Below are 20327 nucleotides of genomic sequence, written 5' to 3'. Positions count from 1 at the left end.
TCCCATTACCTGTAATGCATTCGATTTCTCTTAAGAGTTTTGATTATGGGTTGTTTGTTTATGAGTGTGGTGATTTGAATATGCTTGGCCCAGGGAGTGACAATATTTGGAAGTTCGGCCTTGTTAGAAGAAGTGTGTCACCATAGGGGTGGACTTTGAGACCTTTCTGCTAGCTGCCTGAGGAAGCCAGTCTTCTTCTGCTTGCCTTTGGAACAAGATGTTGAACCCTCTGCTCCTCTTGCACCATGCCTGCCTGGGCACCACCATGCTCCAGTGTTGATGATAATGGACTGAACCTCTGAACCTGTAAACCAGCCCCAGTTAAATGTTTATCCTTATAAGAGGTGCCTTGGTCATGGTATCTGTTCACAGAAGTGAGACAGACTTGCAACAAATTATCTATGTGTTTTGCTATGTAGTTCAGGCTAGCCTTGAACTTATTCTTCCTGTAGCCTCCACCATCCTCAGCTTTCAACTGTACTTTAAAATTTTTATGAGTATATATCCTAGTACATGTCTGTTTTCTTTCCTTGCCAGAGGGAACCATGAAGACAGGACTGTGTCGCCAGCACTTAAAATAGTATCAGGTAAGTTAGGCCATAGTTCTCAATCAAAGGTGCAAACATGTAATTCTCTCAAAGTCGGGCTGAAATCTCAGGGCCACCTAGTCTTCCTTGCAATCTCTATTCTTTGCCTGTAATTATGATGTTGGAGCAACCAAAGAACACTACTACAATTCCATGTGCACCTTTGTCTCTGAAATATTGGAATTATCATCTGCATGCAGCACCATGCAGACTACAATGTATCAATATGATCCTGGTGTCCCTGTAGGTAAGGGTATTCACTGTCCATGGTGGTGTCAAGGTGTGGCCTTCAAAGCCTTAAGTCTTTGAAGCTAAAAGTTAGGTTGGAAAAGACTTCTGCAGATGGAAATTATGCATAATTCTAAGTCTTGAAGAATACCAGAGTGATGTGATCTAAATAAAGCTAGGAATTCCAATGCACTCTTTTGATGACTTGGAAAGGACTAAACTCTGCAGAAGCCTCTAAAGCGAACAGGACGTAGCACCACGTCATTGTGAGTCCCTCTCAGCAGAGTCCATGGCTGACTACAGCCAGAGTCTTAACCACATCACACTCAGTATCAATCGAGCCAGCAGTAGTTATGAAGTCCCTAGATGGGGCCAAGCCCGTGCGTGTCTAGGTAGTATAGTGGATCCCACTGCATTTCAAGACCCCCAGTGGATGGCTGAAACTGTACACAGCACCCTACATGTGATGTGAGTTTTCCAATAAATAAATGTGTAAGATAAAGTTTAATTTTTGCTAAAACACAATATGAGATAAACAGTGACTGATAACAAAATAAAACAAACATAATTTTACACTGGTTTAAAAGTTATTTAAGACTTATGAGTTATTTAGCTTTGGAACTTTCCATATAATATTTTAAAACTATTGTTAACTGTGAATAATGGAAATAAACATCAAAAATAAAACCTTAGAGAAAGCAAATCATTGTTCCAGGAATCGAGAAATCCCCAAAACAATGGAACTTCTCAGGGACCCTCTAGAAGGGAGGGCAGAGGCGTTAGGCAAATAACTGTGCAGAGAATAGAAAGAAAATCTTAGAGCAGGCAGTGACACTCATGCGCTCCTCAAAGAGATGAAAGAGTCAACTGACGCATGGTGGAGAAAGCACTCCAAGACAGACGTGTCTCCTAACTCCCAGAGCTACAGACAGGCTCAGGGGCTTAGAGGAACTTCCTAAGGATGGAAGAGAGGAAAGTCCAGGAAGGAAAAACACATGGAGATGGCAGAGAAGAGGAAGCACAGCGGAGCACACACGCAGGCACCCAGCTGCTAGCCTCCGAGTGAAATGACGACAGACTATCTCTACAGGGACAATGAGCCAGCACTGAAAGGAATTCACCTGCTACAACGAAGACGCAAGTCTTTCTCATGTGTTCATTTTCACTGCCAAGCCATCCACAGAAGAAGCCCTGTAAGAACAGGACACTCTCAAAGTCAGTGCTGGTCTGAATGATCCCACGAGACACAGCGAGGGTGGCCGTGGCAGTTCTAAGAGCATCAAAGACAACTCCTGGCTGTGGAGTTTATCCTGGAAAACTGCTCTGCTTGGGATCTTAAACTTTAAATTCTTATTAGCAAAATATATTTTGCCTTTATAAAACTAGAGTATGTTGATTTTTAAAAGTAAACTTGAAGGTTTGGTACGGGTGGTCAGTAGTAGAGCGCCTGCATTTGATAGGTACATTTCATATTTTAATATCTGGCTCTTGCCTATCGTTTAACAAACATCCGACACTCCTCACTATTTGCTAACAGAGCCACCTCCTCAGGACACCCCACCTTCCCCCCACACCTTCAGTAATAGCAGCCCGTTTTGGCTTAGATGAGATCTTCAGCTACTAAGGGCATTACTAAAATTGCAGCTCCCCTTTGGACACAATTCTAGATATGAGATTCAAGCAAGGTCTCAGTACAGATTCGAGCTGGACTCAAGCACTGGGCAGCCTAGGAGGAAAGTTTCCTTGCTCCTAGCAGAGAAACAACAGAAGAGAGAGGCCATCTGTCTCTGCTTTTACCTGATCTGGCTGTGGAGCTGGAACCCCTGGGGCAAGCTTGCTAAGGTGCTAAAAGGGGCCTGCAAGGAGGGAGTGGCACCCAACAGGAAGGATTAGAGCCTTCTCTGCCTCTGGACTGCTCTTCATAGGAAATTAATTTTCTTCTTGCTAAAGCAAAGTAAAACTGGATGTTTCCACCAGCAGCCGCTAAAGCACTGGCAGGTAAATAACTACTAATTTTTTCCAATCCTATATTACAGCTGAAATTTTACTTTCAAGAATGGCAAAACATTTATGCAAATGAATAATACACAGACAGCCTTTCCCCTCTTATTTATTCCTTTGGTCTTAAGTACAATGTACATTCCCTTTTGAAAATCACTTTTAACTTCATAAATAAACTTTGTAAAGGCAAGTTTTGAAGCAATAATCATTCAACTTATATGTACCTCAAAGGCTGATTTAAAAACCCAGTCAGAATGGCTAAGATCAAAAATTCAGGTGACAGCAGATGCTGGCGTGGATGTGGAGAAAGAGGAACACTCCTTCATTGTTGGTGGGATTGCAGGCTTGTACAACCACTATGGAAATCAGTCTGGCGGTTCCTCAGAAAACTGGATATAGTACTACCGGAGGATCCAGCAATACCTCTCCTGGGCATATATCCAGAAGATGCCCCAACTGGTAAGAAGGACACATGCTCCACTATGTTCATAGCAGCCTTATTTATAATAGCCAGAAGCTGGAAGGAACCCAGATGCCCCTCAACAGAGGAATGGATACAGAAAATGTGGTACATCTACACAATGGAGTACTACTCAGCTATTAAAAATAATGAATTTATGAAATTCCTAGCCAAATGGATGGACCTGGAGGGCATCATCCTGAGTGAGGTAACACATTCACAAAGGAACTCACACAATATGTACTCACTGATAAGTGGATATTAGCCCAAAACCTAAGATACCCAAGATATAAGATACAATTTCCTAAACACATGAAACTCAAGAAAAATGAAGACTGAAGTGTGAACACTATGCCCCTCCTTAGAAGTGGGAACAAAACACCCTTGGAAGGAGTTACAGAGACAAAGTTTGGAGCAGAGATAAAAGGATGGACCATGTAGACACTAGCATATCCGGGGATCCATCCCATAATCAGCTTCCAAATGCTGACACCATTGCATACACTAGCAAGATTATGCTGAAAGGACCCTGATATAGCTGTCTCTTGTCAGAGTATGCCTGGGCCTAGCAAACATAGAAGTGGATGCTCACAGTCGGCTATTGGATGGATCACATGGCCCCCAATGAAGGAGCTAGAGAAAGTACCAAAGAAGCTAAAGGGATCTGCAACCCTATAGGTGGAACAACATTATGAACTAACCAGTACCCCGGAGCTCTTGACTCTAGCTGCATATGCATCAAAAGATGGCCTAGTCGGCCATCACTGGAAAGAGAGGCCCATTGGACACGCAAACTTTATATGCCCCAGTACAGGGGAACGCCAGGGCCATAAAAGGGGAGTGGGTGGGTAGGGGAGAGGGGGTGGGTGGCTATGGGGGACTTTTGGTATAGCATTGCAAATGTAAATGAGCGAAATACCTAATAAAAAATGGAAAAAAAAAAAAAAAACCCATGGCAACTTGGGCTCAGCAATGTGCGAAGAAAAGGCAGAAAGACTGACTGCAGCTTGAGCTGTGCTTCTGCTGTGCTTCTAGAACTGAATGAAAATCGGTCTTTAACCGCCACTGTAGTACATGCTCAAAAATTCCAGCACTTGGAAAGATGAGGCAGGAAGACCAAGGGCAGGCTACATACATAGTCCAGACCTTGTTTCAAAACAAAAATAAACAAATAATAATAATGTCTGGGTGGTTTTGGTTTTTGCATGAGACCCTGGGTTCAACACTCAGAACCTAGCACCTACACCCCCCTCTACACACACACACACACACACACAAACACACACACACACACACACACACACACACACACGGTCTCTTTTAACATTTCACTCTATAACAGAGTCAACCCTGTGTCATGGGATGCAATGTATATATGAATGTATACAGATTACTCATGCATGCATTTATGAAAACATACATGTATGTGAACCTAATGCTAGCAGAATCTCTGTTATTAACAACAGACTACAGTACAGTCAGAACCAAAACTGACTTAAGTGGCACAAGCCCATGGCCTTCTTACAGAAGTCACCCTAGCTGAGTAGAGTGACTAAGAGCAGCATGCAAGCATTTCCTCCCTTGCACGGCACAGAGCTGTTCTTTGCCTGCCTCTTGGACACACATGATCTACAAATGCATTCCTTGCATAACTTCGTGTTGACCTTTTTTATGCGTATAAAAGAAAATCTCCACTGAAATCACCCATCTCAATGCCATGTGAAAGTCTATGAATTTCAGATTTCAAGACAACTTACATACTTAGCTTATATACAGGAAATGCCTTCAGAAGCTAAACAGAATGAAACTATAAATCCTAGTGACAAAGTTGCACCTGTGTGAACCTAACACTATTCACCATGTATTCACCATGCTTCCACGTCACTAGTCCAGTCCTGTCAGGAAACACCAAAGGTGAAATGTGCGGCCTCCAGCCAGATGTGGCTCTCAGGTGGCCCACCACAAGGGCTGACCTGTTTTCCACAGTACACTTTGTCTTTCAATGATCTTTCCCTTTTTTTTCTTTTTTTTCTATTTTTTTCTTATTTGAGACAAGATGCTACTCTATAGCTAGGATAGCCTAAGACTTGCCTAGGCTGGCCTCAGGCTCATGGCCATCATCCTACCTCAACTTCCCCAAGTGGCAAGATTACAGGCAGAGCTCTAACAGAGTGAGGGCTGTGCTACAGCATATTGAACATACTAACAGGTAGAAGAAGAATGCTATAAAATGTGCACAAATATCAGAAAAAGCCTGAAGTCAGCCATATTCCAATAATAAATCCTTAATTAGCTCCCATGCGCACTGCGCACGGGGAAATGGGACCATCCACCCTTTCCATGTCACACTGCACTGCCCTGTTCAGTACCTTCTGGCTCCATTCACAACTCTGCCCTCTGACTCAGGCAAACCTGGAAACTTTTTTTCACCTTTGAAATGTGAAAGGTTCACACAAGAGACGACACTTAAAACCGGCCAGTTGATTTCTTTAAGTTCTATGATAAGAATGAGAAGTTCTTCGTGGGCCTTCTGCACTCACCTCACATCTGAGCTACCAGGGACTGGGAAAGGAAAGGTCCCCAGGATCGCTGAGACCGGGCCTGCCGTGTACGTAGGGAAGAAGGAAAAGTAACGCTGACGTTTGTTTGTTTGTTTGTTTGTTTGTTTGTTTGTTTGTTTTTACTATTTTTTGGACATTTACATGGCTGAAGAACAGCGATATAGCCAGACACAAAACTGTAAAAACATTTAACTGTAATAACTGCTTACAAGCTACCACATTTGAATCAAACTTTTATGCACAATTCATTTTTTTTCTATCTTAATTTCAAAACTTTCCAAAGCTACTTTAATGGGAATTTTATATACAACAGTGTCTTTTTTTTAATTGGACACTCATTAACTTCAACGCAAATCAATTTAAGTCTATACATGTGTTCTAAAGCTATGAACACAAAATTTACAATATGCATTTGCTCTAATAGAAAGATATTCCATTTTTAAACCAGCTGTCAGAAAAAAAAAATAATGAACAAATCAAATATAAACAGGGCTCAAGACAGTACAAAAAACATAAATTTGTAATTATCAAGGTATGTATCTTATATTGCTTGAAATCTTTCAACAAAAGAAATCTACTTTCTTCACTACCTTTCAAGACTACCTTTTATTGTGGAGACAATAAACATTAAAGTCAAATTTACATCGAGGCTAGATGACACAGGAGGAGCTCACTTCAGCCCCCATACTTCATCCATCCAAACAAACCCGGTTTGTGAATGTCTCAAGTGTTAACAGTAACATGGAGACAGCTAGCCTCTGATATTAACCACAGCCTCCAGTTTATATAATCATTTATATAAATGTAAGAAAGAGTTTGAGTCCCTCCCACACTCAGCTTGAATGCTTGCCCACTCCCTGAATCTCCAGGGATTCAGGGTTTAAATGCTATGTGACCTCTTGCTGCAACTTCCTGCTGCCACAGAATTCTGTCTCCAGACTGCATGTTGTGTTCCACCTGATGTGCCCTTTCAGCAACAGGGCTTGGCACCTACGCCTCTCAAAGGAGAGCTGTGGAGAGACAAGTGCTCAGCATATTATATTTCTTTTGTATGGTCAAGGGCGGTACCAGCCTGATTCCTCAAGCAGGAGGATCTCTGCCAAATCAATAAACACGGGCCTCAGGAAGGAGTCTGTTATGAAGGCTGGAACTGGCCTACATCCTCCTTTGAGACCCAGATTCTCAGTGTTATCATGCCAAACCATTAATCACGGGCACCATGTGAGCAAGAGCAGTCCCTGGGTACTGCAGTCTCTTGTCCCAAAGGCCATCTCAAGGGGGTAGTTTTCTGAATCTCATGAATGATCATTATACTGTAAATAAGTGTGGTTTGACTTGCTTAGTAAAGAAAGCATCAGGCAACTTCGGCAAAGGAACCTATGAAAGGAAGAAAGTGCTACAGTCCCCTAACTGAACACACCAGCCATAGTCAGCAGAATCGCTTCATCCCTGAAGCTGTCTGGGTCTCTGTTCCCTCTCCTGCAGTCCCAGTTCCCATGCACAAAGGCCCAGGCCCAGGCCACTAATGCATGTTTAGCAGCTAGTGATCATTTACAAAGCAGGAAGGGCAGGGTCAAGCAGCCTGGCTTCCTGCTAAAGGCTGCCTCGGGCGTTCCCATCAACTTACAATGATGTGTAGCTCACCAGTAAGAGCAGCCACCAAATGAAGAGAATACAGTGACATTTCTCATTCTGGCTTTGTGTCTACAGCATTTTTTAATCTGCCCTTTCACCTTCCTACCTACTTTCATAATATATTGAATTAAGAATGTGGTTCTATGAAAAACACCAAACACAGATGCAAAAACATTTGTGCAAAATGAAAAGCGCTTCTTGATTCTTCCTACTGCTACACAGTAGTTCTAAACCAAGAAAAAGGTAACAAAGATGTATCCCTGTTTTAACTTGATCTTTTACTTTTAACATGTAGACTATTAGTGCAAACAGCTGTCATTTCTGAATACAACTGTACAGAAAATACACACACTATTTCCCATATGGAAATGTCTTCAATCATTTGATGAGTTCAGTTACTTCCTTCTGCATCGACACACAAACAAAATGACAAGCATGAGACAGAACAGATTAGTACTATGGATATTCACAAAACCAGTGTTGATAATGGCATTTTTTTACTGTGAGATGCCAAAGACAAAGATGCTTATCGACTGTATTAAGAACTAGTGAAGTAAGACTTGAGGAATAAGATCTCCCTATAAGGGAAGGCACGCAATTTGGTGTAAGTGCAAACTAGCTTTTATTATGAGTTTCAAATCATTCCTTCTTCTAACGTGAAAAGAAAAGCAGCTCACAACATTTGATTCTAGTCATCTAACAAAAGAATTACTCCATCCCTGAAGTGAGGACAAGCCTGGACAGCTATGAAGGATCTGAAACAGAACACTCCTTTTCTATAAATACTTCCTCTCTTTTGCTAACCAATCTCGTTAGGTTTGATGAACAAATGTTTTCTGCATTTTTCTAAACACCAACTCAGTTCTTCAACAGCTGACAGAAAAATTCATTCACACCAAGGAGTCAGCTGTCACAGAAAATGTTCTCCAATGGTGGAAAGATTACATAATGCCAATCTGTGTGAGAACTACGGGATCAGGCCGCCACAGCAAACTGGGCATAAGCACCTCACTCTTCTGCCAGGTGACTAGTCAAAGCAAAAGCTCACCGAGTCATTGGGGAGCTGCTTATTTCAGCAAATACTTACTGACCATTACACTGTGACCAGGCACTGTGCTAGGAACAAACCTAAGGCACACAGGTAAAAAGGAGTGAGAAATGCTTTGTTTTTTGCTGAAAGACTAAGCCGACTCAAAATTCAAATTTCTTGAGTATCCACCAAATATTGGGAACCTGGAAGCCAATACAAACAAAAAAGAACAGCTTCCTGTAAGAAACATTAGTTCCTTTATGCGGTAAACTCGCGCTGGATAGCACTCAGCAATGGGTAGTGCATGGCCTGGCTTCCTTGGACCAGGCTTAGGCTCCAGCTGAGGAAAACAGTCAGCCTGCTTAGGAAGTATTAAAAGCTGCCCAGATATGGTGACACCTTTAATTCCAACACTCAGCAAGCAGAGTGAGATCCTGTGTATGACAAAGTTCCAGTCCAGGCAGGGCTACATAGTGACCCTTGTCTCAAAAGCAGCAAGAGAGAAGGGGGGGGGGGGTCAAGCAAACATTAGCAGAGAAGTTTACTTGTAGAACAAGATACTTCTCTTTTAAAAATTATCTTGAGATACCTTCAAATACTACAGAACACAAAGTATGAGTACAATATAAGAAAATCCCTTAATTAGAAGGGACAGTAGATATTAGCTAACATACACACCATTTTCCCCATTGAGGACCAAAAACCATGGGATGATTTAAAGAGAAATCTAATGCGCTCTTTAAAAACTTATGACAGTAGACTTAGGGAAATGTCTCAGGTGCTGGGAAATCAGGTTTCAAGTTCAGACAGTAACAAAAGAAGCTTTGCATGTCTGCCCTGCCTCACGAGAGAGCTACTTCAGCAGGCGCTATATCAAGTCTAAGGGAAGGCCATGAGATTCAGCCGTAAGAGATGCTTTCTGTGTCAATCCAAGTAAAAGTAGCTGCCATTAACCTGACCACAGCTGTAATAAAGAAAGCCTGTCTGATGATGCAGGCAGCAGAGCAGAAGAGTGAAGCATAGGTGTAAATAGTTACAATGTGTCACCTTGCTGACACAGATCACACCACCGGCATAACAAGTCTTTTAAAATAATGTATCAATACTTAAGCCTCCAACATGGGACTGACAATGCAAAGTTCCATTAGCACTAATTTAAGATTATTTTAAAAAGTAACTATAAACACTTGCTCAGAGCTCAGTAAACAGGACCCAGAAATTTTTTTTTACTATTCATCTTTCAATTTGGTAGAACTAAAATAACCTTTTAGCCACACACATCCTAAAACACAGGACAAAAATGTCTCAAGAGTGTGTAAATCAACACTGAGATTGAAAATATTTAATATCAAACAAAAGACACCTTCCAATCACAACAAATAAAGGCTTAAACACACAGTGAAGTCAGGCGTGGCAGTTCACACCTTTAATCCCAACATGCAGGACAAGCCCCAGGTTATCTGTAAGTTCAATGTGACTGGTCTAACAAAGTGAATTTCAAGCCAGCCACAACTACAATGAGACCCTGTCTCAAACAAACAAAAACCCACAGAGACTAAGGGTCTTGTTAAGTGGAAGCTTCATGTGAAAGGTCCTGTGTTCCACTGATAGAACCCAAAACAAAATGAAATCACCCTACATACCTACTACGGGCATGGGATCAGTGTCTACCTTTCAGAACACAGAAAAGAAATTAAATGAAACCATTTGTGTATTGAGAACTCTTTCTGTTAAAGAGAAATTGTGGGTCTTGGAGTTTGGGTGAGAAACAGAAAGCACTGCTGACTATACCAAGAACTATTCCCAGTGCTTAGTCTGCTAGGACGATGTCCCAGGGCAGGGTGGTACCGTACCAAAGAGAGCTTCTCCTTCTTGTAGGAGAGGGGGGCATAGCAGGGGAGGAATTTGTAAGGGTGGAACTAGGAGAAGAGGGAGGGGCTTCAATCAGGATGTACAATGAATAAATAAATTAATAAAAAATATTCCCAAACAGTAGAATGCACTTGTTCTGTATGAGAGAGCTGCTTCCCACAAGCACAAGCCACTTGGTCAGTTAAACTATAAAATTTATAAGCACTACTTTGAATTCTCTAATCTCCTTATACTTCTTTCCTTTTCTTCCCTCTGGCCCCAAATTCTATTACCTGGAATCTTGGGGACATTTACTGATGCCTCTTGTGTCTTCACCACAACCCATAAAAGCAAGTTATTGTCCTCAGTTTAAAAGCAAAGAGGCTGAGGAAAAAAACAAACAAGCAAACCCTATATGTGCTTCCCACTCCAGGATGGGTTCTGACTTCACAGCAATTTCCTATGTTTCAAGTGAAATCTCACATGGAAGAGCATCATAAAACACAATGGCTGTGTGCTGTGAATAAGAGATGTCCCATCACGCCATTATAAAAAGCAGTGGCGGCTTTGCAGACGCCACTGTCGCTTTTCGCCGCTTGCTGCGGCCATGGTCAACCCCACCGTGTTCTTCGACATCACAGCCGATGACGAGCCCTTGGGCCGAGTCTCCTTCGAGCTGTTTGCAGACAAAGTTCCAAAGACAGCAGAAAACTTTCGAGCTCTGAGCACTGGAGAGAAAGGATTTGGCTATAAGGGTTCCTCCTTTCACAGAATTATTCCAGGATTCACGTGCCAGGGTGGTGACGTCACACACCACATGGCACTGGCGGCAGGTCCATCTACGGGGAGGAATTTGAGGATGAGAACTTCATCCTGAAGCATACAGGTCCTGGCATCTTGTCCGTGGCAAATGCTGGACCAAACACAAACGGTTCCCAGTTTTTTATCTGCACTGCCAAGACTGAATGGCTGGATGGCAAGCATGTGGTCTTTGGGAAGGTGAAAGAAGGCATGAACATTGTGGAAGTCATGGAGCGTTTTGGATCCAGGAACAGCAAGACCAGCAAGAAGATCACCATTTCCGACTGTGGACAACTCTAATTTCTTTTGACTTGCGGGCATTTTACCCATCAAACCATTCCTTCTGTAGCTCAGGAGAGCGTCCCTACCCCATCTGCTCGCAATGTCCTGTAATCTCTGCTCTCACTGAAGTTCTTTGGGTTCCATATTTTCCTCATTCCCCTTCAAGTCGAGCTGGATTGCAAAGTTAAGTTTATGATTATGAATAAAAACTAAATAAGAAAAAAAAAAAAAAAGCAGTGGCTACTCTTCTACCTGGCCCTTTCTCTGCACCCCTTTCCTTTTAGCTTCAACCATTCCACACAGTACTACTCAATAAGTGAGACAAAAGCAGAGGGGTAATAGTAACTTTTTAGAACAAGAAAGGGTTAGCTTACTCAAACACCAAGTCTCAGAGGATGAAAACATTCTAGGCCTATATTATATTTTATGGAGGCTGGACGCTTCCAGGACTAGGCCTAGGTAGCAGACGGAGGCAGTAAGCCAGGGAAGAACTCTAGCTGGCTGATTCAACTTCAGCTATTCAGCTCAAACTCCTCTCCCAGCTGACTTACTCAACTAGGCTGTTCTCTCTAACTAGCTCTAACTAGCTCTAGCAATCTTTTCTAATCTTCGGGTTCCTTTTCATCCTCTTGCTCGTCCTGCCTTTACCTGTGTCTAGCTCGTTCTCTCTTCAACCCATCTCTGTAAAATTCTCCCAGTAAAACTGCCTCCTCTCTCCTTTGTCTCTCTGCCTGCACTGCTCTCTTAGTAGCTTCCCTTTCCTGTCTCTTCTTTGAGAGTTGGCCATATCCTATTCCTAACTAGAAACAGGTTCAAGAGTCCTGTAGCACAGGGAAAGACAGAAAGCCTCCTCCAATGCTATCCCTTATCACTTATTCCCCCAACTTACCTCCCAGCAAGCAGCTATGGGCAGAGGTGATTCTAGTTCTCTAAGGCCAGAATAATCTAAAGTCGAGTGGATTGTTAAAATAAATGTTTAAAATAGTTTCAGGCCCAAAGAGAAGATTGCTAAAGATTGGGGTGTAAGCAGAGTCTGGTGGATCCGGCTGAAGTGCCAGCTGCTTTGAAGGCTGAAGCAGGAAGATCTTGAGTTCAAACCCTGCCTAGGCACCAAGTCGAGTTCAGCATGAGTAACTTATAAAAACCCATCTCAGATTTCAAAAATTAAAAAAGGACTGGGGGTGTAGATTAGTGTCAGGTTGCTTGCCTGGTGTGCTCCACGAAGTCCTAAGTTTAACTCCACTCTTATGCTTAAAGAAAATTTAAAAAACAAACCAACTATAATGGTCACTTGATTGCTGACTTTACAGCAGGCAGGTGTCCCCCATTAACTGAAGGCTCTATCTAAACCCCGAAGCAGACCTTGGGCACCAGGGAAACAATGGCAAAGTCCCTGACCTCCTTGCAGCTTTTTCTCCACAAGCTGCTTTCTAAGCCTGACATGAAGGCTGTACATTCTCTGTGATGCCCACAAGTCTCATCTAGAGACCACAATCCTGCACATAAATCAATTCCTGTGCCTGGCAGTAACAGTGCTTTTTAATTGTGAGTTTGAACCCACAACTTACATACACTAAGAGGTAATGCACAGCATTATGGCTGAAAAGGAAAAATTAGACATCAATGGTCAGCTAACATACCTTTTTTTTCTTCTTCTTAATCCTTATCGTATTGACTATTGTTCTTACCTTCAATACTCAAGAGAACCAAGAGACTCTGTTTCCTTCCAGTTAACCACAGCACTTATTACAGAGCTAGATACATAGAAGGTCCTGGTTAAGTAGTCACTGGTTACTTTCATATAAGACACTGAGAAGAACTGAGAGATTTTTAAAGCACTGGACTTATTGAATCAAAGAAAAAAGTGGAAGTTTAGAAGCCTTGGGACTGGGAAGAGCCCCACCAGCAGGTACTTACCCATGTAAAAAGCTGAGCAGAGTGCAGATGCATGTAATCCAGTGTTGGTGGAAGGAGAGATGACTGAATCTCTGGGACCTGAAGGCCAACCAGAGGAGCCTAACTGGAGAGTTCCAGATCAGTCAAAGACCATTTCAAAAAACCATTCAGGCAACACCTGAGAAAGACTCAAGGTTGACCTCTGGCCTACACACACACACACACACACACACACACACACACACACACACACAGGAGGGATGGCACATGGTCCCATGTAGCCCAAGTTGGACTCCGGACTCATAATGTAGCTACTAGGCTGAACTCCTGATTCTTCTGACTCAACTTTCCAAGCGATGGGATGACAAAGCATGCACCGCCTTGCCAACGAGTCTCATGCGATTGAGAATGGTGAGTAGGGTTGTAAGGTAGGCAGTAATGATGAATGGCACATACTATGAAAACCACTGTAAGACACCCATCACCCTGTATCCTAACAAAAGAAGAAGACAATGGCAAATGCGCAGGAGGTCAGGGACTACAACTAGAAGAAAGTGAAGCTAAGAGAAAAAACAGCATTTGTGATGGGCTTTGAAAAACGGGTAGGACTTGGGAAGAAGGAGTAGAGGCTTTCCAGGAACCAGAGTGCAGTGCAGAGCCAGCGATGAGGATGGGATGAAGAGGAAACCAACAGGAGGAAATACAGATAAAAGGGGAAGGCCAGGTCTGACACTGCCTGATCAGCAGATGAGAATCTCTAGCCTTTACTTTGCAAGTAATAGTAAGCAATGAAAATTTTCAACTGATGCCATCCATAAGCCATACAGTGCAAGAACAGAGTACTGTGTAACCTCAGAGCAATGTGAAAATGGAGGCCTTTGCCCTGCTCCCATATCTGTCATTCTTGTAAGCTCAGCCCATGATCACCGGCTCTATGTGAGGGAGGGGCTCAACACTGCCTGAAGGGTAGACAGCTGAGTCTTCTCTGTGTACAGGGAGCACTGACCAGAACATAGTACTCGGTGTTTTCAACACTTGACCCACTCCTCCCAATACTCCTGTGACCAACTCACTGACCCAGTGCACTCCAGATAAAGCAGGTGGAAACCTTCAGGAGTGGGGGCTGAGGGCCAGAGGAACACCAGTGGATTTATAGGAACTCAGTTTATAATGGTATTCAGTTACACTTCAACACCATCAGTCAAAGAAGCAGTCTGAGCGAAGTCGGAGCGAAACCAGACACAAACCTCACAAAGCACAGCCATACAAGAGAGACACAATGTCCCCCGAAATCACTTGTAACAACTCATGCTCACCTCAGCATACTATGAGCCTGGGATTTCTAATGGAAATTTGGGCACAAAAGCACCATCTGCTCAGCACCTAGCAGAACCCCAGACTCCCAAGAGGGAAGCAGGGGCTCAGTGCTAACTGCATTATTTATATGGACAGTCCAGGCTTGGAGCCGCTGGAATGCAAGTTCTGAGAGTGTAGCATGGGCCACCTTCCAGAGCAGGCTCACTCTGCCAGCTCTCTTGGACACAGAGTGCAGATGGAATCTTAGTCCTTGAGTTCCCATCATGCTCTGGATTGAGATACCTAGGTAGGTACTCCAGAAAATCTGGGGAAGGTGGGTGTGTGGCTGCTTTTGTTTAGTAAATTTACTGTAATGTGTCAGTTAATTTCATAGTGTAAGAAAACAGAACACAAATCCACTGTTTATGAAACATAAAATACATATTAAATATTTTACTATTTAACTATATCACTACAATCATTTAAATAATTACATACTATCTGGCTGCAATAATGTCAATAAAAATATTTTTTCCTCTGCCTCAAAAGAACACATTTTTGAAGTGTCTTCCCCAACTAAGATATGGAACCAAATATCTTCCTTTATGAAGTCGTACAAAAAGCAAAACAAAAAAAGCCATCTGCAAGACTGGAGGGCCAACCTACTTCTCCTTTTTCTGTCTAGTGGAGATTGCCATGGGCCTATCTTCCAAAATCCCAGTAGTCTAAAAGCTGTTATGGTTTCAGAATAAATAAAGTTTATCTCCAACAGACTAACATAAGAAGGCTAATATTTGCCCTGTTAATTTTCAGCAGTAAAAAGAACACTTGAAAACAGGGAAAAAGGACAACCCAGAATTATTTTGTTTTGCAAACAAAGGACATTTTGGAAAATAAGTGCCTTTATGCTATTTTTCTTTACAATTTTTTAAAGATTTACATGTTTTATATATGTAAGTACACTGTTGCTGTCTTCAGACTCACCAGAAGAGGACATCAGATCTCATGACAGATAGTTGTGAGCCACCATGTGGTTGCTAGGAATTGAACTCAGGACCTCTGGAAGAGCAGTCAGTGCTCTTAACTGCTGAGCCATCTCTCCAGCCCAAGCTAAAATTTTTTAATTAAAAAAAATATAGTCTTATAAATACAGATTCTGATGCTGATAAATTTATTCACTGTACTAGCCTACTCAAGCAAACCACCCACGGGAAAACAGAAAAGACAAAAAAGTCCAACAGCTTCTGCTGCATCTGACTTTGCCATGGGATCTAGAAATTTATATGCACGAATACACAACGAGATTGCATGCAGAAATCCACATAGCCACGAATCTGTAATTTCAGCTCACAGAGATGAGCATGAACAATTTTTCAATTGCCCAAAGTAAATCTCAGCAGCAGAGCCAGGGACTTTATCGATCACTGGAGTTACTCTGCAGGCTCCATTCCACTCACTACCCTCTCTATTCCACAGGGATTGTGATCTGCATATGGACAGCACATTTTAAAACTCAGCTTTGGCTTCTAAGGAAATCTCCATAAAGGTATAAAAATTCGTATTAATCATATCCAAGCTATACTAGTGACCCATTGTAAAGACATGCACAGGTCCATTTTTAAAGACTGGTGTGATAGTTAGAATATTAGAATAATTCTCATGGATGTTAAAAAAAAAACATGAGCTTGGGCATTCAATTAAGCTATAAAAACCACTTTAGGAAAAACCTGTGCCTATAGCCACACACCTGAGCATGCCCAAGCTCATCTGATCTCAGAAGCTAAGCAGAGAGGGGGCCTGCTTAGTACTTGATGTGAAAAAAGAAGACATCCAAGGACACCCGCCATGATACATAATGGAATGTACGAAGACTGCCCCTATAGAGGTGGCACACCCAAATCGTCACACATTCATCTTTTCTGTTAAACTTTAGAAAAAAAGCAATATCCTGATCTGACCACTCCCCAAGAATCGGTATATAGCCACTGCAGAAGGGTCTTCTGTGTGGCCCACAGCTAAATGGGCTGGGTGAGCTCCTGATTACTGCAACATCTAACAAGAAACAGGGGTCAGGGAAGGCCAAAGGCTCGGCTCAGAGTTATTTACTATCAGCTCCTCCCCTGCTATCACTCCTATCAGCTCCAGAAAAACAACATTTATTTTATACTATTCTTACACACACACACACACACACACTGAATACAACTTTCACTCAACTATCCAATTTCCTAGATGAGAAATTTAAACATTGACACCAACTAATGTTAGTGTTAAAAATGTAGCATGGTGTGAAATGTGTAAAGTATACATTCGCAAATTGGCTTTCTCTCTTTAAAGAAGCACTTGCCTAGGGTTGGGTATACAGACCTACTAGCAGAGTGCTTGCTTAGCATGCACTGGGTTCTGGGTGGGGTCCCCAGCACTGAGTGGACAGGGTACAAGGGCATAGACCTATAACCCCAACATACCCATAGTGTCAGCACTTAAGAGATGGAAGCAGGAGGATCGCAAGTTCAAAATTGGCCCTGGTTATGTGACCAGACTGAAGTACACAAACTGCCGATAGATAGATAGATAGATAGATAGATAGATAGATAGATAGATAGATAGATATAGATGCAAGCCTTGTTCGGGGGGTGGGGGGGGCATTAAAACAAATTGGCTAGAAAACAAATGGATACAATTTTCTTTTCCTAGAACATTCCTTTTCAGCTGGGCAGTGGTGGTGCATGCCTTTAATGCCAGCACTTGAGAGGCAGAGGCAGGTGGATTTCTGAGTTTGAGGCCAGTCTGGTCTACAGAGTGAGTTCCTGGACAGCCAGAGCTACACAGAGAAACCCTGTCTCGAAAAACCAAAAAAGAAAAAGAAAGGGGGCTGGTGAGATGGCTCAGTGGGTAAGAGCACCCGACTGCTCTTCCAAAGGTCCGGAGTTCAAATCCCAGCAACCACATGGTGGCTCACAACCATCCGTAACGAGATCTGACTCCCTCTTCTGGAGTGTCTGAAGACAGCTACAGTGTACTTACATATAATAAATAAATCTTAAAAAAAAAAAAAGAAAAAGAAAAAAAATAACATTCCTTTTGTTCTACATGGAAACGAGAATTCAGAGGAAGAGAGGCAAGGAGAACAAAGCCTTCCTTTCCTTTCCTTGCCTTTCTTTTCTTTTCCTTTCCTTTCCTTTCTTTTCCTTTCCTTTCCTTTTCCTTTCCTTTCCTTTTCTGAATAATAATGGTCATTATGAACTATTGGCACTGTGAACTTCAAGATATAAGAGGCCGCTGCATCCATCCAGCAAGAGCACTACATGGCAATGCTCATGGCCACTGCCACCACCACAGCCACAATGTGCGAGAGACCCAATCAAATCTTAAGTGGTGACATTATGGGTATGTTGGGGTTATAGGTCCATGCCATTGTACCCTGTTCACGCAATACTAGGGACCCCCACCCAGAACCCACTGCATGCTAAGCAAGCACTCTCTAGCTGGTCTGTAAACCAACAGATGACTACCTCTTGTGACACAGAGACTAGCTCATAGCCAAGGGTGAGCAGGTATCCTGTCTCTGGGTTTCTCTATTCCGTTTTATTCCTACTTACATAGTTCAAACGCTCAGGTCAAATTGCTAGTCAACTTTTGGCTCTACAAAGTTACACCCAAAGCCTGAACTACGAAATCATACTGAATGGTGAGATGAAAGCAATGCTGACATCCGCACATGTGTACACATACATGTGGGCGTGAACATACCTGTCCACCCTCCAGGAATCCGCTTGTCTCCTTCTCTCCAACAACTGAATTACAAGCACACGCCCAGCTTCTGACGTGGACTCCCAGGGTCCCTGCGGTTGACACACTCCCTACCAATTGAGCCATCCCTCCCCAGTCTTGTCTTAACTGGTTTTTTAGATTTCAATATGTAGAGTAGCTAAGACTGACCTTGAACTAATTATCCCCCTGCCTCAGCATCCTGGGTACTGAGATTACAGGATCTACTATATTGGCTGTCCTAAAATCGTTTACTTTTCCTAGTTTTCATGGGTGCAGGAACAATGGTGGGGAGGGGTCCCCTCTTATGAAGCTTCCTATGAAACCTATCCTAACAGGCATATCTACTTCCTGCAGATAGTGAACTGGATAGGTTCACAAACACTAGAAATCTGGCAAGAAAGCTTAAGGGAACTTGATCCTGGAAGAATATTCACATAGAATAAAATTCATTTAAAAAAAAGTATTCTTGGGAATTGAGAAGGGGGAAAACCCACCTAAATACCAATAAAGAGATGTGGGGAACTGCAGAAACTGCTAGATCACTCACAGATCACGAAGTACAATGAGAAAAATGAAGTCCACATCAACAACCAGGGCCTCAGCAGGGCAAGGCAGGAAGAGAACACCCTCGGCACTCGTAATTGCCAGCAACTTCCTATCAACTTCCTAATAGGAGTCATTGGGACAAAAAACAAAATTTTCTGGAGTCATGTACATCTTAGCTCAGGGAATGATACAAAAATAGAATTTAGTTCGATTTTATCACACATTATATTGTGTTATTTTCATATATAGGTATTTTTTATTTGAAGAAAAACGAAGGTAATCAGAGACAAGCTTGGTTCTTATTTAATGAGAGATGATGAACAAAACTCATGATATTATAAATAGTCCCAGGGAGCATCATGAGGCCAACTTCAATAATTAAGAAAATTAAGAATGTTCTAGTAGGTTCCAATCTACTTACTTTGAGGCATAGAGCCTGAAGCTACTTACAAACAAATTCCAGATGAATGTATGAAAGCTTTCTAGCAAACAGATAATGGAACAGAATTAATCCCACTGACTGTTCAAGGGCCAGACTAACACAAACTGAAGATACTACAAAGACAACTCCAGTGTGGGGTACAAGCTTGGACTTTACAACACATTCTCAACTAAGATTCTGTAATTATAGCTCTCTGGGAAAGACATCACATGTGTTCATTAGTCAGCAAGACTCAGGGCAGTCTTCCTGGAAAGATGGACGGCATAGTGCTCTTAGATGCAAGTCTCAGACTTCCTCCTTACATGTTGTACACATATATCAAACTGCCACACTGAACCCTATAAAAATATGCACAAATATTACATTAATTAAAAGTTTGGCAAGGCATAATAGTGCACACCTTTAACCACAGCACTCTGAGGCAGAGGCAAGCAGATCTTTGTGAGTTTGAGATCTACATCTAGAGTTCTGGGATAGCTAAAGCTATGTAGTGTGACCCTGTCTTTCTCCCTTCCTTCCTCCCTCTCTCCTTCCTTCTTTCCTTCCTTCCTTTATTCCTCCCCTTCTTTCTTCCTTTTTTTCATTCTAGGAAATTTTTTTTCTCTATTCCTCAAAACAAATCAAAGGAAAAAAGGTAAAAAATTCCTCACTTAAGTCAACACTACCTTAGGACTTAACAATACTAAAGGAAGCTTGTGAAGAAAGAAACTCTCAAACCCCTTGGATCGGCACCTTGGAGAAAGAAGGGACACTACATGGAACTTTAACTGCTACCTATCCTGACTAGGGGAGGGATTCTTAAGAGAAACTACAAAGTCAAACCAGGCCAGTCTTCCCTCTGGCTTCACCTAACTCAGGAACTAAAGCCAACTCTGCTTCGGCCAAGTGGTTTAGATATGCAGACAACCACTCACTGTCACAGAACAAAGATCTTCCC

General features: G+C 42.4%; 1 protein-coding gene and 2 pseudogenes across 3 annotated transcripts in view; 1 reads left to right on the top strand and 2 right to left on the bottom strand.

The window, feature by feature from the left end:
• The window catches only part of Gnaq (guanine nucleotide binding protein, alpha q polypeptide), a 255837-nt gene that overhangs the window by 212755 nt on the left and 22755 nt on the right, over positions 1-20327 (bottom strand). The window lies entirely within an intron of this gene.
• E030024N20Rik (RIKEN cDNA E030024N20 gene) lies at positions 5308-11668 on the bottom strand (annotated as a pseudogene). Its single transcript, NR_033228.1, has one exon. The product of NR_033228.1 is annotated as an RIKEN cDNA E030024N20 gene (transcript).
• Positions 10915-11669, top strand: Gm53055 (predicted gene, 53055; annotated as a pseudogene). Its single transcript, NR_169088.1, has one exon. The product of NR_169088.1 is annotated as a predicted gene, 53055 (transcript).

The sequence above is a fragment of the Mus musculus genome, chromosome 19 (genome assembly GCF_000001635.26).
Source record: "Mus musculus strain C57BL/6J chromosome 19, GRCm38.p6 C57BL/6J".
Lineage (NCBI taxonomy): Eukaryota > Metazoa > Chordata > Mammalia > Rodentia > Muridae > Mus > Mus musculus.
Note: the sequence above shows the minus strand (reverse complement) of the source record. Positions and strands in the feature narration are given on the sequence as shown.